The sequence below is a fragment of the Columba livia genome, chromosome 3 (assembly GCF_036013475.1).
Source record: "Columba livia isolate bColLiv1 breed racing homer chromosome 3, bColLiv1.pat.W.v2, whole genome shotgun sequence".
Lineage (NCBI taxonomy): Eukaryota > Metazoa > Chordata > Aves > Columbiformes > Columbidae > Columba > Columba livia.
Window position 1 is genome coordinate 13444926 of NC_088604.1, and position 19205 is coordinate 13464130.

The window sequence follows — 19205 nt, forward strand, 5'->3', positions numbered from 1 at the left end:
GCAAAGGCACCAAGCTGATAAAATATCAAATGTTTGTCAGCTGAGTTGCCCTAGTAAGGGCCTTGCTGTCCCAGGAACCAAAATGTGAGTGAACTGCCCAGCTCCAGCCCCACAATGGGACATAAATGCCCAGCACAATCTACAGCCCGAAACTGTGTGGTTGTGGGGGACACTTAAATAACCTACAGGGAGACTGCAGCAACTCAGACCGGGGTTCACTAAGAACTGTGCAGAGAGGTGTCTAAGCTAGCCAGTACGAAATCATGAGGATAAAAGCTGTATGTCTTAAATCCCACTGCTGTGCCCCAAATTTCCACTTTTAGTTTAATCTCACCTGTGTCTGAAAGTCTCACATGTTCTATCTTCTACCTGAGAGGAATCCTCACTTCTAACTTTGATATGGAATAATTTGAGACCTTTAATTCCATATAGTGACTGAAACCCTACACTTCGCTGACCCATGAACAATATCCAGTGGCAATTAAATTATTCTTGCCTGTAGTTCTCTGAATACTTCACAATGCATCACTTTGCATTAGGGTAGGTTTCACTCACATATCTGCAAAAATTCTTAAAGTATTGCTTGAAGGAAAATAGACTATCTATTTTATTCAAGTATTATTATCAATGACATTCTGAGAATACTCAAATTATTTGCCACATTCGGGTAGCCTGTGTGTTTAAACAAACACACAGTAAGACTGTAACCTCTGGGGCAGAATGTCTCCTTGATACTAATGCTCACTTATTCTAGCGTAGCAGCTGGAGAAGTCTCTAGGCACTAGCCTAATATAAGCATTACTTAAAGTATATTTGATAGAGAAATAATCCACTTAAATTGGTTAATAAGGATTTTATTGATGAATAAACTTTTACATTCCCCTTTGCTGGTCCTTACTTCTCCTCGGTGAACAGCTGAAAACAATGCATTATTCTAGTTGAAATAATATACAATGTGAAATCTACTCCTGGGAGATTTAAATTATAGAAATTTAAAAGCAACTCAATAATTTTAAACCATATTGCTTCAAACAGTCACACTTGCAGCAATATAATGCTCAATGTATAAGAAGCAGCTACAGAAGTAATACCGTCATATAGGTACTGTTGTGTCCTTGTTCCAAGGATTGTACCACTTTAGCCTGACAAGTGAAAACTCGCGCCACTCTGGACATAGAGCCATCTGAGCGAGCACTGTCACAGAATGAGCCTGATTGTCTGTGTGAAATAGGCAGGGGCATTTGCAGATGTAAATTGAACCGTACTGAAGGTAGTAGTAGAGTTGTAACGTTCTATAAATTACTTTCATTGGACTGGCTAACCACCACTCACAAAGCTTTCAACTTGATTCAACAGGGCTCTAAGCAACCAGGGAAGAAAATGTCTTTTAAAGAAATTTAATGCAGCAGAACTGATTAAATGGGGAACAGCCTACAAACAGGCAGCTAAGAGAATGTTCTCAGCAAGCCAAACAGCCCTGTTATGTTGGTTTTATTAATTAACATCTGGCTTCCTGCTTCTAAATTGGGTCCCCTTCTTTACTGCTTTAATGCCATGTTTTCAACACTTTTACTCTGAAATGTACTCTGAGAATGTGAGATTAAATCCTTTGGCTGTTCAGCTTCTGAAACACAAGTCAATCCACTTTAAATAGTGTAGAGCAACACAGCTCTAGTGGTCTCAGCAAACCTCATTTTCTTGCAGGGACGTGGGGAAGAATGGCAAAAGGGAAGAGATTAAGTCCTGCACCAAGGAGAGAAAAAATAATTAGTGGAGTATGCAGGGTGTATAGGAGACAGCTTTTAACTGAAGAGACATTTTCTATCCTTAGGAGAGCTCAAGCAGGCACACGAGGGCAACATTATCTCTGTGGGTTGGGCTGGTCCTAAGCTGGAAAAATGACATGTGTTTTATGGCTGTGTTTTTGAATAAAAGATTTTACAAATGTTGCAAAGCAATGCTGGCCACTGCAAGCTGCTCCATCAAGTTCTAAGTGTTATAGTTCAGCCTGCAAAAGTCCGGGCTTTGGTCTACTGAAAATAAAGTGTACGTCTTTAAAGTGCTAGACTATGTAATACAGACCCTTTTTAGCTGGTGGTTTTCAGAACACATAGCAGAAACCATACATGTAATTAATCTGAACAGGTTAGAAGGTTTTGTATTTTACCAGCTTCACAATTGCTGGTGTCTTTTACTCTCTGTTCCCTACGCACTGCTATCTTATAGTACTCAGCTCATGACCATTTTATTTGCTAGTTACATTACCAGTCTTACAAGACAGGGCTTATTTTTAAATTTTAAATCACAGAATCACAGAATGTTAGGGATTGGAAGGGACCACAAAAGATCATCTAGTCCAATCCCCCCACCGGAGCAGGAACACCTAGATGAGGTTACACAGGAAGGCTTCCAGGCGGATTTTGAACGTCTCCAGAGTAGGAGACTCCACAACCCAACTGGGCAGCCTGTTCCAGTGTTCTGTTACACTTACTGAGAAGAAGTTTCTTCTCAAATTTAAGTGGAACCTCTTGTGTTCCGGTTTGCACCCATTACCCCTTGTTCTGCCATTGGTTGTCACCGAGAAGAGGCTGGCTCCATCCTCGTGACACTCACCCTTTATATATTTGCAAACATGAATGAGGTCACCCCTCAGTCTCCTCTTCTCCAGGCTAAAGAGACCCAGCTCCCTCAGCCTTTCCTCATAAGGGAGGTGCTCCACTTGCTTTATCGTCTTCGTTGCCCTGCACTGGAATTTCTCCAGCAGTTCCCTGTCCTTCTTGAACTGAGGGGCCCAGAACTGGACACAATATTCCAGGTGTGGTCTCACCAGGGCAGAGTAGAGGGGGAGGAAAACCTCTCTCTACTTACTAACCACACCCCTTCTAATACAACGCCGGATGCCATTGGCCTTCCTGGCCACAAGGGCACAGTGCTGGCTCATGATCATCCTGCTGTCCACCAGGACCCCCAGGTCCCTTTCCCCTACACTTCTCTCTAATAAGTCATTCCCCAATTTATACTGGAACCTGGGGTTGTTCCTACCCAGATGCCAAACTCTACACTTTCCCTTGTTATACTTCATTAAATTTTTCCCCACCCAACTCTCCAGCCTGTCCAGGTCTCGCTGGATGGCAGCACAGCCTTCTGGCAAGTCAGCCACTCCTCCCAGCTTGGTGTCATCGGCAAACTTGCTAATAGTACACTCTATTCCCTTGTCCAAATCACTGTTGAATATATTGAATAATAGAGGCCCCAGTACTGACCCCTGAGGCACTCCACTAGATACAGGCCTTCAAATAGACTCTTCCCCACTGACCACGACTCTCTGGCTTCTTTCCTTCAGCCAGTTCCCAGTCCAGCTCACTACTTGGTTGTCCAGACCACACTCCCTCAGTTTAGCTGTAAGGGTGCTGTGGGAGACTGTCAAATACCTTACTGAAGTCAAAGTAATGAGCAGCACAATGATCATCTTATATTTCCTTGTTTGCTTCTCTGTCATTTATTTTGTCAGGGATGTTTCTGTTAGTTGGGTACTGAAGAAGAATTTCTTTGGAAGTGACTCATATTGTGTTTATTGTTCTTCCTGATACGTGGCTTCTTTGGGAATTTCTGTTAACTCTTAGGCTGTCTTTAATTTCACAAATTGCTTTGATGTTTTGCTCTTCTTATTGTTTGTGGTCTCTTACCACTTACAATACATCTTCTGTCACCCAACAGACTGTAAAATTAATGGTCAGCTTGACAATAAATGGCAACCTTATATTAAAACAGCTTTCCTTAATATGCGCAACTGCGTCAAGTGATAGAACATGATTGTCAATAGGTTCACATAGCTTGTCCCCAAGTGACGTGTTTGTTTGCTTGCTGCTGAGCCACCAGTTCATTTGCTGTAAGATTAGTGGAGATTTACAGAAAGAAAAATATAACCTGTTGGTGCTTCATAAGATTTTTAGTTCAGTGTTACTAAATCAACTGTTTTTACAGTGTTAATGTACAAGTTGAAACAGCTTATTGAGTGCTGGGGGACTATTTTTATTCAGTGTGTAACAGTATACTGTGGTGATTTCTTCACATACAAGAGTTTAAAACTGTGCATTGGTAAGACCTTAGCTGATCCCACTTTTTAAAGAAGTGTATGTATACATCACGGTTTTAGTCTGCTTACTGCATTGCCTAAAGAAGCAAGTGATGTCATCTTATGAAGTGTCCCTGGGTCATGTTTTGAAGGCTGAACTTCACCGTGATCAGAGCTATAACAGTGACAATCTCCTGCTCTAACAGATAAGAAATCTATTGCTAGCAACTTTACGTGGATGCAGAAATCAAGGGCCAGAATAGGCGCACACTGCAACTGGCAGATGTTTTTCTGGTGATTTTTGTGAGCATCAGATCTAATTAGGAAGAAAATAGCTAAATATTCTCACCAATGCAGCTCTAGCATTTTCAGTTAGCAGAAGCCAAAGGGGAAGGTTTAATCTTATCTATCTTTGACCATCTCAGTCTAAGTTAGTTTTGTTTGTTCCACCTACAGTCAGCAAGAAGTGAGTCATGTAGAGGCAGCCCACTTCCTGTATGGTTTGACAAGAGGAGGAACCTAGAGCACTTGCTGATACTGTCTGCAAAACATTTGGACTGCTGAAGTTGAGAGGAATTTCATACAATATTATTGATTTTCCAGGAGAATGAATGAGACAATGAAGTCCAGTTGTGAGTCTTGCTTCTCTGTTGTGTGTCTTGCTTTTCTGTTTTGTTCTTTCCTGCTGACTTCTTTCATGGGATTAAAGTCTACAGATTTTCAGATGGCCCTACTCTTTGGTAATGGACCTCTATGTGGAAGGTCTATATCAGACAGTATCTCATGTAGCCACTGAAATTACTCTTCTCCTAATTGATTCATGCTGAAACAAAACCTGTGCTTCCTGAAGTCTTCTGTGTGTGACAATTAATAACATTTTATAGCCATACAGAGGTTTAATTTGCACAGCAAGCATGCTGGGGGAGCGATATACATTAGTCTATAAAGACAATGAACCTTCCTCAGTTGTCTAAAAAAGAGTTTCACATTTATCAAACAAGTATTCGCACTACATCTGCTGCATAATGTGAGCTACAAGCTTTCGTTTAATTTTCAGTAAATAAAACATTTTAGACTATATAATTGAAACTAATGGTAAAACCCATGTTGACCTCTGTGGTGGTCAGGCAAAGTTTTAAAAGTACCTTGCAAGTTTTAAGGTGAAAGGAAGTTATTCTATGGTTTTGGTCAATACCCTCTTTCAAAAGCTCTTCATGGATGTTATTGCTGCTGAATCTGGATGTGTATTCAGATTCCACTGAGTTTCTAAGAGGTTCTGATACATTTTATCTTTAAATACATATCTATTATCAAAAATGAACTATTACCAAATTCTGTTCTAGTCAATGGAACTATCAAAAAAGTGTGCTTATTTACTAGTTGATGAAAGCCATTTTGATTCTTCAAAAGATACTACAATGATACTCAATATTTTTCAGCAAGTTAAAAATGATACTCTACTACTTTAATCAGAGAGATTTAAAGCATTCAGCATTGCTGCCTGCAGCAAGATGATCATACAGCACAGGTATCTTGAAGGGTCAGTTGTAGATAAGGCAAATAATGTTGGGTTTTTTTCTATTTGTTCATGTAAGCTAAGTAAGCTAACATGGTGTGAATTATTATTTGGTCCTTTGTGTATACAGAACCTCCTTAACGTGGTGTTAGCTGGAGGTTTTGTAACTAAGGTTTTGATCACGTTAGATGTAAAAGGGTATTATAAATGAGTGAACTGAGTTTAGTTCATTCCATGTGCTCAGAGGAAAAGCTCAGAGACTCAACACTTTGTAGAATTAGATCCAGAACTGGGAAAATAAATGTTCTTGCAGATTTAATTGCTTGCTTAGATTTATCCAACTTTTTCACAGCTGTGGATGGGATGCCAGTTTTGGGGCTCTTCTGAAGACTTCCATGCCCTCTGAAGTCACACAATAGCAAGCCCTTAAATACCCAGATATGAGCAGCTGCACAAAGAGGAATCCAACAGCTGTTCAGCTTCTCTGTCCTGCCAACTGCAAGCCAACACCAAAGGTGCTGGACTGGAGGGTCTCATCCCTGGGAGCATAGTTGCTCCGTGATTATCAGCCCGCGTATGGATAAACTGGGTACAGTCATTCAGGGGACCAAGCACTGAACGTGACCACGAGGGCATCTGCACTTGTTGGATACCAGTGATTAAGCCACTTTGATTTTTTTCTCTCACTCTTTATCTGTCATGCAGCTAAGATCACAAGGTTTTCAGGGTAATGTTTTCCTCTTATTCTGTACCCATTGTAGTGGAATATCCTCATCTCTGCAGCACAGTTCAACCTGAAATTAGTACATCTCTTTGAGAAGGTGAAAGGTCTAACTTCTTCCTCTTACAGAAATTCCTCCTGGGGTCATTCAGTGTGTTCTTAAGGACTGATGCACATCAATTCATAAATTTTTGATGTACCACTCAGCTCTCTTCCTTTTCCTGGTGGAAAATGCCCCATGTTCATCAAAACAGCACTGTACATTTTTAGAATATAAGAGTAGTGTTGTCTGGGGTTTTGTTCGTTTGATTAGTTTGTTTGGTTGGTTTTGGTTTTGGTTTGGCCTGTTTTTTACTAAAAGCCGTGTTCCATCTGGGGGGCAGGGCAACAGAGGATTTGCTTCTTTTTCACTATTTATATGTCCATGTTTTGAGATTATAAAAATATTACCTAGTTTAATCATTTAAAGTTTGTTCCTTTGTTACTACACACAGAAAACATACACAGATTGTTGGTTTCCTCAGTGACAGTTTCAGGCTTTCAACAAACACCATCAGACATCAATGAGCGTAGGTCCCCTTCTGAAAAGGATTCCCAAACATAAGCAGCAAATGGCTAAAGATATTAGCAGAACCAGGAACTCTAGAAATATAAATAGTGAAAAAGAAGCAAAAAGATGTCCTTCACTGTCCCTGTGATGGGACCCATGACCCACAGTTGGAAAATATTATCTCTATGCAATAAATAAATAAATAAATATCCTAGCATTCCTTCTCACATTTTTCTAAGTTTATAGTTTCTTAACATGTTAGCATTATCTTTTCATTTAAAGGAAGAAAATGGAACACTTTAATATGATAAAGTGGAATATTCACCAAAGAAACCCTGAAAACAAATGGTCAAGGAAAAAAAAATCCACCTTTTTCTTTCTAAGGAAATGGCAAAATTGTTTGTGCAGAGTGGGGTTTCTTTTGAGAGCTGGAAAAGAGAAGAGCGTTGTGGTTTTTTGACCCAGCTTGACCTGATCCTCAAGAAAACAAACAAAAACCTTACAAATATCCCTTTCCCACTACTCTTTGATAACTCTTATCTAAGGGACAGGGTGAATGGTAACAGAGTTGTTGTTCAAAGTCTCATTGTTACCCATTGTGTTCAAACCTGAAAGAGAGAAACTGCGGTAAGCAAAAACTGTACTGTTAAGCAATGCATCTTTCTTTTATCCCATAATGAAAACATTGAAATTTTTTGAACTGAAGATCATCTACATAAGTGATTTGTTGTGTATTTAAATATGGAAACATTACAAGTCTTTGGTGTAACTGGTAATTGCATGTCAGCACAGCCCAGGCCATCTACCGCACACCCACAGAGAGCCCACTTCAGTTGTGGCATAAAACAAAAGTAAATTAAAACCTGGTTCTTGAAAAATAAAGAGAACATGAAGTTATCAAGCAATCAGTAGGCTTTCTGGTAGTTCATTAAATCATCATAACTCCCTTTAACTATCAACCAATTCACAACTTTGATCCTGTAGATCACTGCCAGCAACAACCTAAAGTCTTGCATCTCTTCTACACGGCTAGCTGTTGGAACAGGACTGAAAAGCGTGACCTAGATTTGATAACCTGAGATCTCTTTCAAAATGTAGTGGTTCAGGACTCATATGCAGTATTATAAATCACATATCAAACCAGTTAATGAGCTGAGTACCCTTTTAACTGCCAGATAAGACAAATATTTCTTTCTAGCACCCCCACTCTTGGCACTAACTTAGATCACTGACACCACAGAAAGCTCATCGCTGCTTCAAACAGTAAAGAATCTGCCCCTGAATTATTAAAATATTTCATCTCTCACCTTGTTAATATAATAAATATGGTTCAAAGAAAGTTATTCTTTCTATAAGAAAAGCATGTTTATCTTTTAAAGCAGTATATTCCATCAAAACTGCAAAGATCAAAATGTAGCAGTGAGTTAGAGGAAGAATGAAAAGGACACTTATGGCTGTGCCCTGCAGAAAAACAGGAGCCTTTTGTGCTTAGAAAGAGGAATTTAAAAATTCATTACACTGGAAGTGATACAGTGGGTTAATTCACTGCCCTTTGGAGACCTGAAATGTATTTGTGCAGAGAATGTGTTTTTCCAAATCCCCAAACCACCACCACACGACTTGGCACAGAGAGGAACAGCTGCAGTGCTGCAGGTCGGGGGACGTGCATTGGCAGAGGCTGAGCTGGGGAAGCCTGTTCAGCACCTGCCCGCGTCGTGCCTGGCTCTAGCTGGTGCTATCAGTTTCTGACTTTGTTAAAATCTTTCAAAACCAGCACATTCACAAATCTGTCCACAAGACAACTATTGCCAAGGAGCCAGAAGATTGCATTTGCGTTCTTCCCTAGAATTTCTTTCCTACAATTTCTTCCCTCGGTTTTATAAGAGCAAAGGAGGGAACAGAAATATGTATGTTGTTGTGTGATTTAAGCAGTAGAAAATGCTTTAAAACATTAAATTGTAATAAGTATTAAAGAACTGAATTAACATGCACTACGTTAATAAACTAGACCATGCAAATAGTCTCAACAAAGACAAAATCCATTTAATTCTGCTTCTTTTAAGGAATTTATCTTATTTACACGAGATCTGAATGATCAGCCCACCTTAGTTAGTGTGGTTAAAACAGATAAGACTCCAAGACTGTACTTTGGAAGAAGTGAAGTGATTGACTCTTACCATCCAAAACTCTTTGACCTGCATAGCGTTTGTGTCTTTACAAGAGAACTGAGCTGCCCACCTCCACTTCTGTGTAACAAAGAGACTGGGCATGCGATAAACTTTAAAGATTCCAGTGGATTTGTTTCTTAACTTTCTATAAGATCATCTAATTGCATGTTTTTTTTAAACAGGAGCCAAAGTCAGTGCAAGATTTCTTCTCTAGACATAGCAAAGTGATCCATGCCCTCCATTAAACTCACCTCCTCACTGGTCTGTCTTCTGTAACTAGTCTGGCTCTACTAGCTCACTAGGCGTGTGGGAGATGTATGAACTTCATGGTATAAGAAGTGCAAAATTGATAGAAAAATGTAGCTCAGTATTTTTATTATCATTATCCTGTTGAACAAAGGTATGCGACTTGCCACCAGAAAGGTAACATTATCAACCAGTGAACACAATATTCTTATTCACAAGTTCCTTTAATCCAAGACTTTATTTTTATATGAAGCATTTATTTAACAAACAAAAGACATAGGATTGGCAACAAGATCTCGGAGGAGATGATAAAATACTTAGCTGCTACTAGTTCTGTGTACAATTTCACAGTCGTAGTCCTTAGCCATGGGTTATAAGGGCAGTGTTCAGGAAGTAGCTGATTTAAATCTTCAAGTCAAGATGATGCTGAATATAAGGGTTTTGGTTTCTGTGTAAGTATGTTAGAAAGTCAGCTATTGCACAGAAGAAGGTAGGGAAACTACTAACCTTGTGTTTTCCAGCAAAAGTTCTTCCACAATGGCAATAGGTATTTAGTTACATTTATATTTAGGTGTGGTGTCTTCTGTGCAATAAGTGTGTTCTGAGCATACGTGGTGGACCGGACCTATCTGGAAATTTGGACAAAGCTTAGGTTGACTCTTAAACACTGAAAAGCTAACACGGGCAACTAATGGGGCAAAAAGAGTAATGTGGTGCTCAAAAATATTGAGGCTGAGTAAATAACAGACACCCAGAAGTCCAGGTAATGCTCCATCTTATATATAGAAACCTACATTCTGCATTAGTCTTGACTTGTGTGGGAAGCAATGTAGCAGACAGTGGGACTCTCCTCCGGGGCAATTCAGCTGACCAGAAAACTCAGTTGACATCATTTATCTGTGGCTCAAGTCCCTTTTTGCAATGTAAGCATAATTTCATTTCACCAGAATATTTTGAAAGATTGTATACAGAATCTGGTAAGAATAAAATGTATATTTTTTTCACTTTTTAAGGTACCTGTTGGCTAATCCTCAGCTCAGAGCAGGTATTGGTCTATATACTGTAGAAAGTGAGAAAATTGCAGGAGAATATGGAAAGATATTGAAGGGCTAACTGAAGGTCAGTTAAACCAGTAGTTTTCCACATATAAAGCATCATTAGTTGAGCACTAGAACCAGTGTAGTATTTCATAGTCTGCGACAAGACTGTGGGGTATATCTACTAAATTAATTAATTTCAATGCAGCTAAAAGAGACTTCATAGGTTAATAAATAAATAAATAAATCATTATATTGAACAGGACAATGTTTTCATAGATTTAACATGCGTAATGGAAATTTTATATGAACTTTACATACAAGAAACTTACCTATATGAAACTTACATAATGCAACAACAAGCAGTAAAAGTGGTCAAATGACTGTGTTCATGCCATAATATTTTTACAAGCCATAACTCACAACTGTTGTAGTTGTACATGCCCCTTTCCGCAGCTGCACTAAAAAGAGTAATCATTAGGTATTTTGTATGTTGATTTGGTTCATTGTTTCTGGGTAAAACCAGAACTTAAAAGTGGCAAAAGTTAATTTCAAACTTGTGCCACTCATTTTTCTTTGAAATGCTACATATATTTAATGGGCAGAAAGTTATTGTCATTTGGCGGGTGTAGTCAGTACTTCTGTACACTTTAAAAGATAAATATTGCTTTCTTTTCCCTCTTCGGAGCATATTCTAATAAACTTACTCATACCCACCAGTATATTGCCATATAACTAATTCCAACGAACTCTATATAGTTTTTTTTAAAGTGTTATTCACTTAAAATGGATAAACATTTTATCCTTTGTTTATATCTTACAAATCATTAAAATTTCAGCCTGCAATACTTATATAATTTAGCACCACTATAAATTTAGTGACATAACCACCAAGTTTCACTGAAATAAATGAAAGAGGGTTTTATCAGCATCAAAGGGAATGAAGCTGGATCCTATGCCAACTCAGTCATAGTCTGGAATCTTACAAAAAAACCTCAGCTTTCTTCCTAACCCTGCTCCAAATTATGTCAAAGTAAAAAACCCTGTAATTTCAGAAGAAACACATAGAACTAATGTACATACAGTTAGTACTTCAAATTTAACACCTGAACTACATCTCACCAGAAATACTCACGGGAAATATATATTGAGATCAGAGCTGCTTCTGTCAATGATATTTCAGATGCTCTTTAATACAAATGCTAATAAAAAAGAGGAGGAAGAACAGTAGAATAGCGTTGCTGTTATTGTTAGAAAAAATGCATAAAATAAGAGAAGTTGTAGTCTACTCTTATTTAAATCAATTGCATAATTTCTGTTTACTTCAGTAACTCTAGGATTTTTTCCTAAATATATTTCAAGTTACTTGAGAGCCTCAGAACAGCTTAAAAATAATAAAATCACATTTAGATATTGATAGATCAAGAACTGCTGCACAAATATCATATGCAACATAAGTGTAGCAAAAATGTACACTTGCTTGAAAGCACATTTTCCTGAAAACATGTTGGAAATGTGTTTCTGACAGCTAATCAAAGCTATTTTATTCTATCAGTCATGTTTGTGTGAGATATAATGAAATCTGAAATGAATTGCGTTATGAAGTCTGTGCTTTAACAGTCAAATTCATGTTTCCTGATATATCCAGAAGTTAAAATCTTGATATCATTGACTCCAATGGAAATATTTTTAAAGATATGAGATTTTGCCAGGCTACAGACATTATTCAAGTTTTCTTATTTCTAAAGCCATAGAGTTACACACAGAATATTCTGAGAAAATTCTAGATGTCCTTAGGTGAACGGATTTTGACCATATAACCATTTAGTCTGAGCTGAATCTCTTATAAAACCAAAATATTATCCCAATTCCCAACCAGAGCAATTTCTTCCCTGCACAAAGCAGATTATTTCTGAGAAGGCAGTTTGTTGTTGCACAAATGCCCCAATGCTCTTACTTTCAAGTGTATGCCTGAGTTTTCTGTCCCAGGACAGTTCCATTCATGTAGTGATAGCCCCAAGCCCATATCCCATGTAGAATAAAAGAAAGAAACCATCCTCCTGTGAAACCGTAGGCACAATCTGTTTGCCAGAACATGGAATTAAGTTTATCAATATCTGAGTCTGTTCCCTGATAGCAACAATTGTTGCACTATAGCAGTGTGGTTTATATCTGTAATTAATTCTCTGCAGTTCACCTGTATTTTTTCATAGCATCTCCACTTTCCAAGACACACTGTGTTTCATTGTCTTTTGGTAGAGCTGCATGGTCTAACCTTTCAGGTGTTGGCATTTGTTTCCTTTCACAAATAGTTATAAAATAAGGTCTGTATAAATATCTGGGGAGAGTGTATCCTGCAAATACAATGTGGTTGCTTGAGTGAGAAGCAGAAAAGCAAGGAAAAGTATTCCAGTAAAGAAGTTAATAGAAATCAAGAGCAGGTGGATTTATGCATAAGACTGTAGGACCAACAAAAAAATGTAAAGATTGTTTTGAAATGCAATAAACTGGCCAAGTACATTAACTTCAGTTTGAAAACTGTGAAATCAATTGCACTTAACAAAATGGACAGTTAGCAACCTATTACTGTATAAACAAGCCATAAACTTCCAAAATATTGAAGTATATGTATGAAGTATGAGAAGGTAAAGAAGAAGTAATTCAAACATTGCATTAAATTATTTTATAATGTGAAATAATATTAACGCAGGTATCAAAAGAACTGCTTCATCAACATAATGGGATTACATTGCCATTTATGTTTTGTGAAGGGATTATATACCAAAGCACATTTACCTTACCTTGCCAATGACTGTATTCGCACACACCTGCGGTGCTGTAAGAGATCATCCTAAATTCTGACCCATGCACTGGACTTGATCCTGATGGGTGCAGATTATCACTGACTCAGTGAAACAAAGCATAAACTGTTCTCATGAGTCTTCGTAGGTGGTGTGCAATTATTTGAGAATGCATAGAATAATTCATAAAGTTATAAAAAATGGAAGCAAAGAATACCTTTATCAATTGCATAAGAACAACACAACATTAAATACAGTTAATCTATTTTGTGCTTCAGCTAGAATATGGTAGTTTTGATACAGCAAGTTAAAGAAGAAGATCAATAAGCCATTTTTTCCTTCACAAAAAGTATGTTGAATTCAACAGAATTTTTATTTGTATAGCGGAAATCAGATATGTTAAAATTCTAGTTTAACCACTAGATTTAATTTCTGTATATTTATTTCTATATAAATCATATAACTCAAAGTTTCAAGTGTCAAATATTATGTATCATGTGCTATACTATGAGGCATTTTGACAACAGTAAAGACTTGGATCATTTAACTGTTTCTTAAAACTGAATGCTAGCCAGTGACACCAGAGATGGCTTCCCTTTTTATGAATTGACATACAGACTTCGTCTGAGAACAGAGGTTCTCTGTGGCTGGAAGGAAAAAAGGGAAACAGTAGCGGTACAGAGTCTTCTCTTGATCACTGTCTAAATCAATGGAAACTCTTGCATGACTGCTAATTCTTCTCACATCAACTGACAGTGCATGTTTGCTAAATCCATACATGTGATAAGATTCTTTCAGAGCATATGAAAGGATACCCCTATTAGCCTTTTCTTTCTGACAGTTCCCTGACAGATGTACCATTTGGATTAAAATATTTGTTTTAATTGCAGGAATAAAGAAAAGGTAGCATCACCGGAGCTAGTTGTGTCATAGGACCACCATAAAATGTCTGCTAGTTGTTAATGTTATTTACAAACTGCTAAAGTGATGTTAGTAAGTGGAAGCACTTGATGCTAAGGGATTTAAACATACAGTAAAGAAACTTTATGGACAGATCATTAATCTCTGGCTGCAAAGAGTTAGACTTGATTTTATGCCAGACGTTTGACTCTAAAGAGTTTGCCAAATGGCAAAAGTTAAATTATAGAAGAAATACATATTAAAATAAGACCATTTAAATTTTACATATACTGTGAGAATAGGCAAACACCATCACATTTTTCACATAATCTCAAAATGCAATTTCTAATCCAATAAAAACATCCAATAAAAATTGGCATAAATTTGTAGTAAAATTAATTAATGAGTTGTGTACCACATTATGTTTTCATTTCCAACTTGTTAAAACAGCAAGTTTCACCACTCATTCTTATGTTACGTTTCTCTCACTTTACTCAGAATTTATGTATGGTCACATAAACATGTTTCCACCAAGAAAGTACCAGCATGTAGTTGAAAAATATACATGTTCTGCTAATAGCAACACCTTAAAATCAGAAAATATTTAATCGAAGAGCTTCAAGGAGGAGGAAGAGTAATGTTATTGCACTCTGTATATGGAGTGAGAGAGGCAGACCATCTACGGTAGTTGTTTAAATGGCATCAATACTCCTATGACATTAAAAGTTTGAAAGAAGACCGAACAACTCCTAGTCTCTGTCTGGCCCCAGCTCCCTGCACGGTTAAAATGAGGAAAAATGGTTGCGTTTCTCAAGAGCCGCTGTGTGCAGTGTTGACCCATGGACTCTGGCGTCCCTTGGATGAGAGCTATGATGTGCAGAGGGTCCATGAGCAGCCCGGGCTCCTGCCAGCACAGAAACAGGGCGCATCGAGAGCTCCAGGCCAGGGTCGAAAGCTGCCTCATTGGGCAATATGACTAAATTGTCTGTATCTAAACCCATGAGTTAGAAAAGCTGGGAGCCATCTCTGATCCTGTGAGGATCGGATGCACAGCTGCATGCATACAACTAAAGAGCTTCATCACCTTCAGCTGAGGCAGCATCCAAGATATTTTTGAGACTGCTCTTTGGGCTTTTCTATGCCCCAAACCATTCCTGGCAATTATTTGAGAGAGTACTATTGGGCACGGGCCAACATCATGAGAAAAGCCATGCCACAGATTAGCAGTGCCTGAACTCGTGCTTTCACACTGGTTAATGAAGTGTAGCAGATGTAACCTGTAAGTCCTCAGCTCGCTGAGGATGGGAAGGGATTACAATCAGGGATCCAGCAAGAGCTATTCCTATTCACCTGTCCAAGGATGCCAAACAACCAATGGTATTAGCACATTGAACCTCGTCCGAGGATATATGCATACAGCAGTGTTTCAAAAAATAGAGAATGGTAAAGAAAGTTAATCGAAGAACATGAAGAGCACACTGGTCTTAAAGCAGATGCAAGGATTACAGCAGAAAGAGGAAATCTCTAGTTTCTAGTTCTCCTTCTTGCAAATTGCTTTGGCCAGTGTTAAAAATGTTACAGAGAACAATTCTTTAACACCAGTAAATTGAGATTAGTAGGTGGCGAGTATGGAAATCAGAATTATTTGCATTTACAACACAGTGAATTCAAAAGAAGAAATTCACCTCAATGTAATTAGATTGTTTACAGGTGGTTGCTTTCATTTTATTTCAAATAATGTATAATATCTACTTATAGGAAATGCTGTGTTAAAACAGCTACATATTTCTGATGAGGAACAAGAAAAAAGGTAAATTTCCACAAAATTTACATTATGAAAAGGTCTTACAATGAGTGCTCTTTACCTCAGAAACTCAATAGGGAACCTACATTAAAAATAATTTTACTTTATAATTTTTTTTTAATGTCAGTTTCTCAAAGCACTTTATAAAATTCTTATAGGAAACATATTTACTTGGCTTTTTCTGATAAGAAAAACACACCTTAGCTGTGTTCTTAGATTTGTGATATCTATGTTAAACTGTATAATTTTTTTATCCAAACCTATTTTCTACTTATAGCAAGAAGTCCCTGTTCTATATGCTGTCCCAACACAGTAAAGGACACAGCAGCTTCCCTGGGAAGCTTCTCCTTTGAGAGAGGCTTGATCCTGGGACACAGAATAGATCCGACAGAAGTTGTAACTGAAATCCATTGGATCCGTTCTTGCTTCAAGAAAAATTCCTTCTAGACTCCAATGACTTAGCTATGCTGGATATTGTAACTGCTTTGGGCTTTTCTTGGATTTTGACCATGTTAATCAAGGTATTATACTATGGGAAATTTATTTGTATTAAAGCTAACCTATTTAGGTACCTGGGGATATAATCAGCTGGCAACACATGGCCACACAGTGCCATTGAAACACTCAGGGCATCTGAGAGTCCCATAGACCTGGCAGATGCCACGCAGGGACCATTGCTGCATTCCTGTGGCAGCACTGGCAATGCAGGGGAGATCCCATAGGCTGTACTGGGAGCTACTCATCAGCCGTGTGTGAGCCCTTGGGTGACAGGTGTCAGTCTCAAACTGAGTTCCAGACTGGCTGCTTTGCTGTTTTTTTAAAAAAAAATCTGGCCAACACTGTGCCAGTTTGAGACCCTGTATCAAAACTCAAGATGGGGTGGGCAACTTGGTTCCAGACTGGATGCAGAATGTACAGGAGACCTGTAAAAGCAGCAATGTGGTACTGGGAGTTCCTTGTTCATTTCACGCCTTTTGCCTTTAAGGATCCTAAAGGTTTTAGAAATTATGAGCACGATTTTAAATGTACAGACTCTACACTGGTGCACAGAAATTTTGAGTTGAATGCCTCCTCCAGAAGCCATAAAGCAATGCCTCTTAGTAGAAGGTCTGCTGTCAGGATAACTCTTTATTGGGTGGAAGTCATCTACAGTAAGGACGTCAGTATAAAGAAATGGACTGGCATCTCTTCATAAACAGTTGGGTTATAAAATATAATTTTCAGTAAAGCTTTCTATGAGGAAACAGTGGAAGAAGGTGTGCTTGTGCCCCAGAGAGACTTGGGAAGCAATGTTAGGATAAAACAAATGTCGAATTCAAAAATAGCAAATGGCACCTGCCAAAGTCACAACCAGAGGATAGAAATCAGGATTTTTAAACTATTGGGTTTGAAGCTTAGAATTATATAATCATTTTGGTTGGAATAGACCCTCAAGATCACCAAGTCCAACCATAACCCAACTCTGGTACTAAACTATGTCCCTAAGAGCCTCATCTATATGTCTTTTAAACACCTCCAGGGATGGTGACTCTACCACTTCCCTAGGCAGCCTGTTCCAATGCTTCAGAACCCTTTCTGTGAAGAAATGTTTCCTAACACCCAATCTGAACTTTGTCTGGAGCAACTTGAGACCATTTCCTCTCGTCTTTTCACTTGCTTCTTGGGAGAAGAGACCAACACCCTCCATGATACAATCTCCTTTCAGGTAGATTCCCTGGGATCACATTATCAAGTTTTCCCTGACACTACAAAAGTGAAAAACATACTTTTTTAACAGACAGAGAGAGAAAGCAAGCTGATTCTTCCATGGAAATTATTGTCTCTTAGGGCTAGAGCCCTGAGAATTGAACGTAGTACAGCACTATAAAATGGAAATGAGGGAGGGAATGAAGGCAGGATGGGAGTGTAAAACTGGAAAAACAACTGAAAGCTTTAGGGAGAAGGATAAGAGACAAAAATAAAACTAAGTAGGATTAGGTATAAAATAGAAGGGAAAGCCCTCAGGATTAATCCAGAACCACAAGGTAGCCTCGCTATATTATTAAATACTGTGTTTTGTATAAGCATCGCTTTAACCATCTCTTTAACAGGATACTGCAGCTGCATGCCAGGGCACAGTGGCACTTAAGCAGCTGAGGAAAGGAAGCATATAGTACTTTCTACAGGATGAATTTTATGAGTTTGTGATGTAATGAGCTGAGTCAGGATCTGGCTAGGATACTGCAGTTAAGCCTTTTAATCTTGCAAAAAAATACTATTAGCTATTTAACAACCCCAGTATTAATTTTACATCTCACCTGGTAAAAATCCTTTGCCCTCTGCCACCTACTTGCTCTCTAGCACCAACTTAGGCCTAGGTTCAGCAACATCTCCAAAAGGAAGAAAAAAAAAAGCCACCAATATCATTTGCTCCAGTTGCTTTTTTGTTGGTATTCTTCCAAGTAGAACTGATCTCCGGGAGTGCTGCCAACTCTGCAAGGTGTAAGTATGACAGGGTTGCATGCAAGGTGATGCATCTACCAGAGAAATCTGCATAAGAGTGAATATAACAAAGCCTTCTCTCAGATCTTCAAACTTGTACAAGTCAAAGTGGTCCAGGTGCTTAAATTGTTAACTCTAATCTGATTTAAGATGAAAGTTCACATTATTTCCCTCAGGAATACACACTAAATAGCAGTATTTGCCCTCAGTTATATTTCTCACAATATAACCAGTTTGTCTTAACTGTATTTATGTGGAAACTGGGAGGAGATATTGAAAAAAATAGACATTTTATTTTAATAACTACTGGTGACTACTGTGACTGTAAATACAGTAGTGACTACTGATATACGGTCGAAGCATCCTAATTTCAGCTTCTAAGTTTAGTTAAAATTTCTCTTTAAGAACTTATCTAGAGAAAAATATTACCATAATTCAACTCAATTTGTTTGATTAAATGATCCAGACTTCACATGTAGACTTTTATCAGTTTAAAACACATAGAGCAGCACTGGCTTGCATCCATTCTGATGTCATTCCTTTCATCCCAGCCATGAAATTTTGGTAGGACTCAGAGATGGTGTTGCACCAGTACTGCTAAATATTTTCTCAAGTGTTCCACTTGGCACAAACACATGATGTTACACCCCACAGAGCTATTCCACTGCATTCCTGACATATTTTTGGTCAAAGGCATGGATGAAGAGCGAGTTGAGAGTCTGTGGGTGAGAATTAAGGGGCAGGCTGACAGGGGTGATACTGTTGTGGGTGTCTATTACAGGCCACCAGATCAGGATGAGGAAGTTGATGAGGCCTTCTACAGACAGCTGAGAGCAGCCTCACAGTCACAGGCCCTGGTTGTAGTGGGGGATTTTAACTTCCCTGATGTTTGCTGGAAGGACTACT

The 19205-nt window shown here is 38.4% G+C and overlaps 1 long non-coding RNA gene across 1 annotated transcript in view; it reads left to right on the top strand.

Moving 5' to 3' along the window:
- The first annotated feature begins 4575 nt into the window (after nt 1-4575).
- LOC110361919 (uncharacterized) overlaps nt 4576-19205 on the top strand; it is a 39131-nt gene continuing 24501 nt past the window's right edge. Inside the window, exon 1 of the long non-coding RNA XR_010471106.1 lies at nt 4576-4707. This is a non-coding gene — a long non-coding RNA (uncharacterized LOC110361919). The remainder of the gene's footprint in view (nt 4708-19205) is intronic.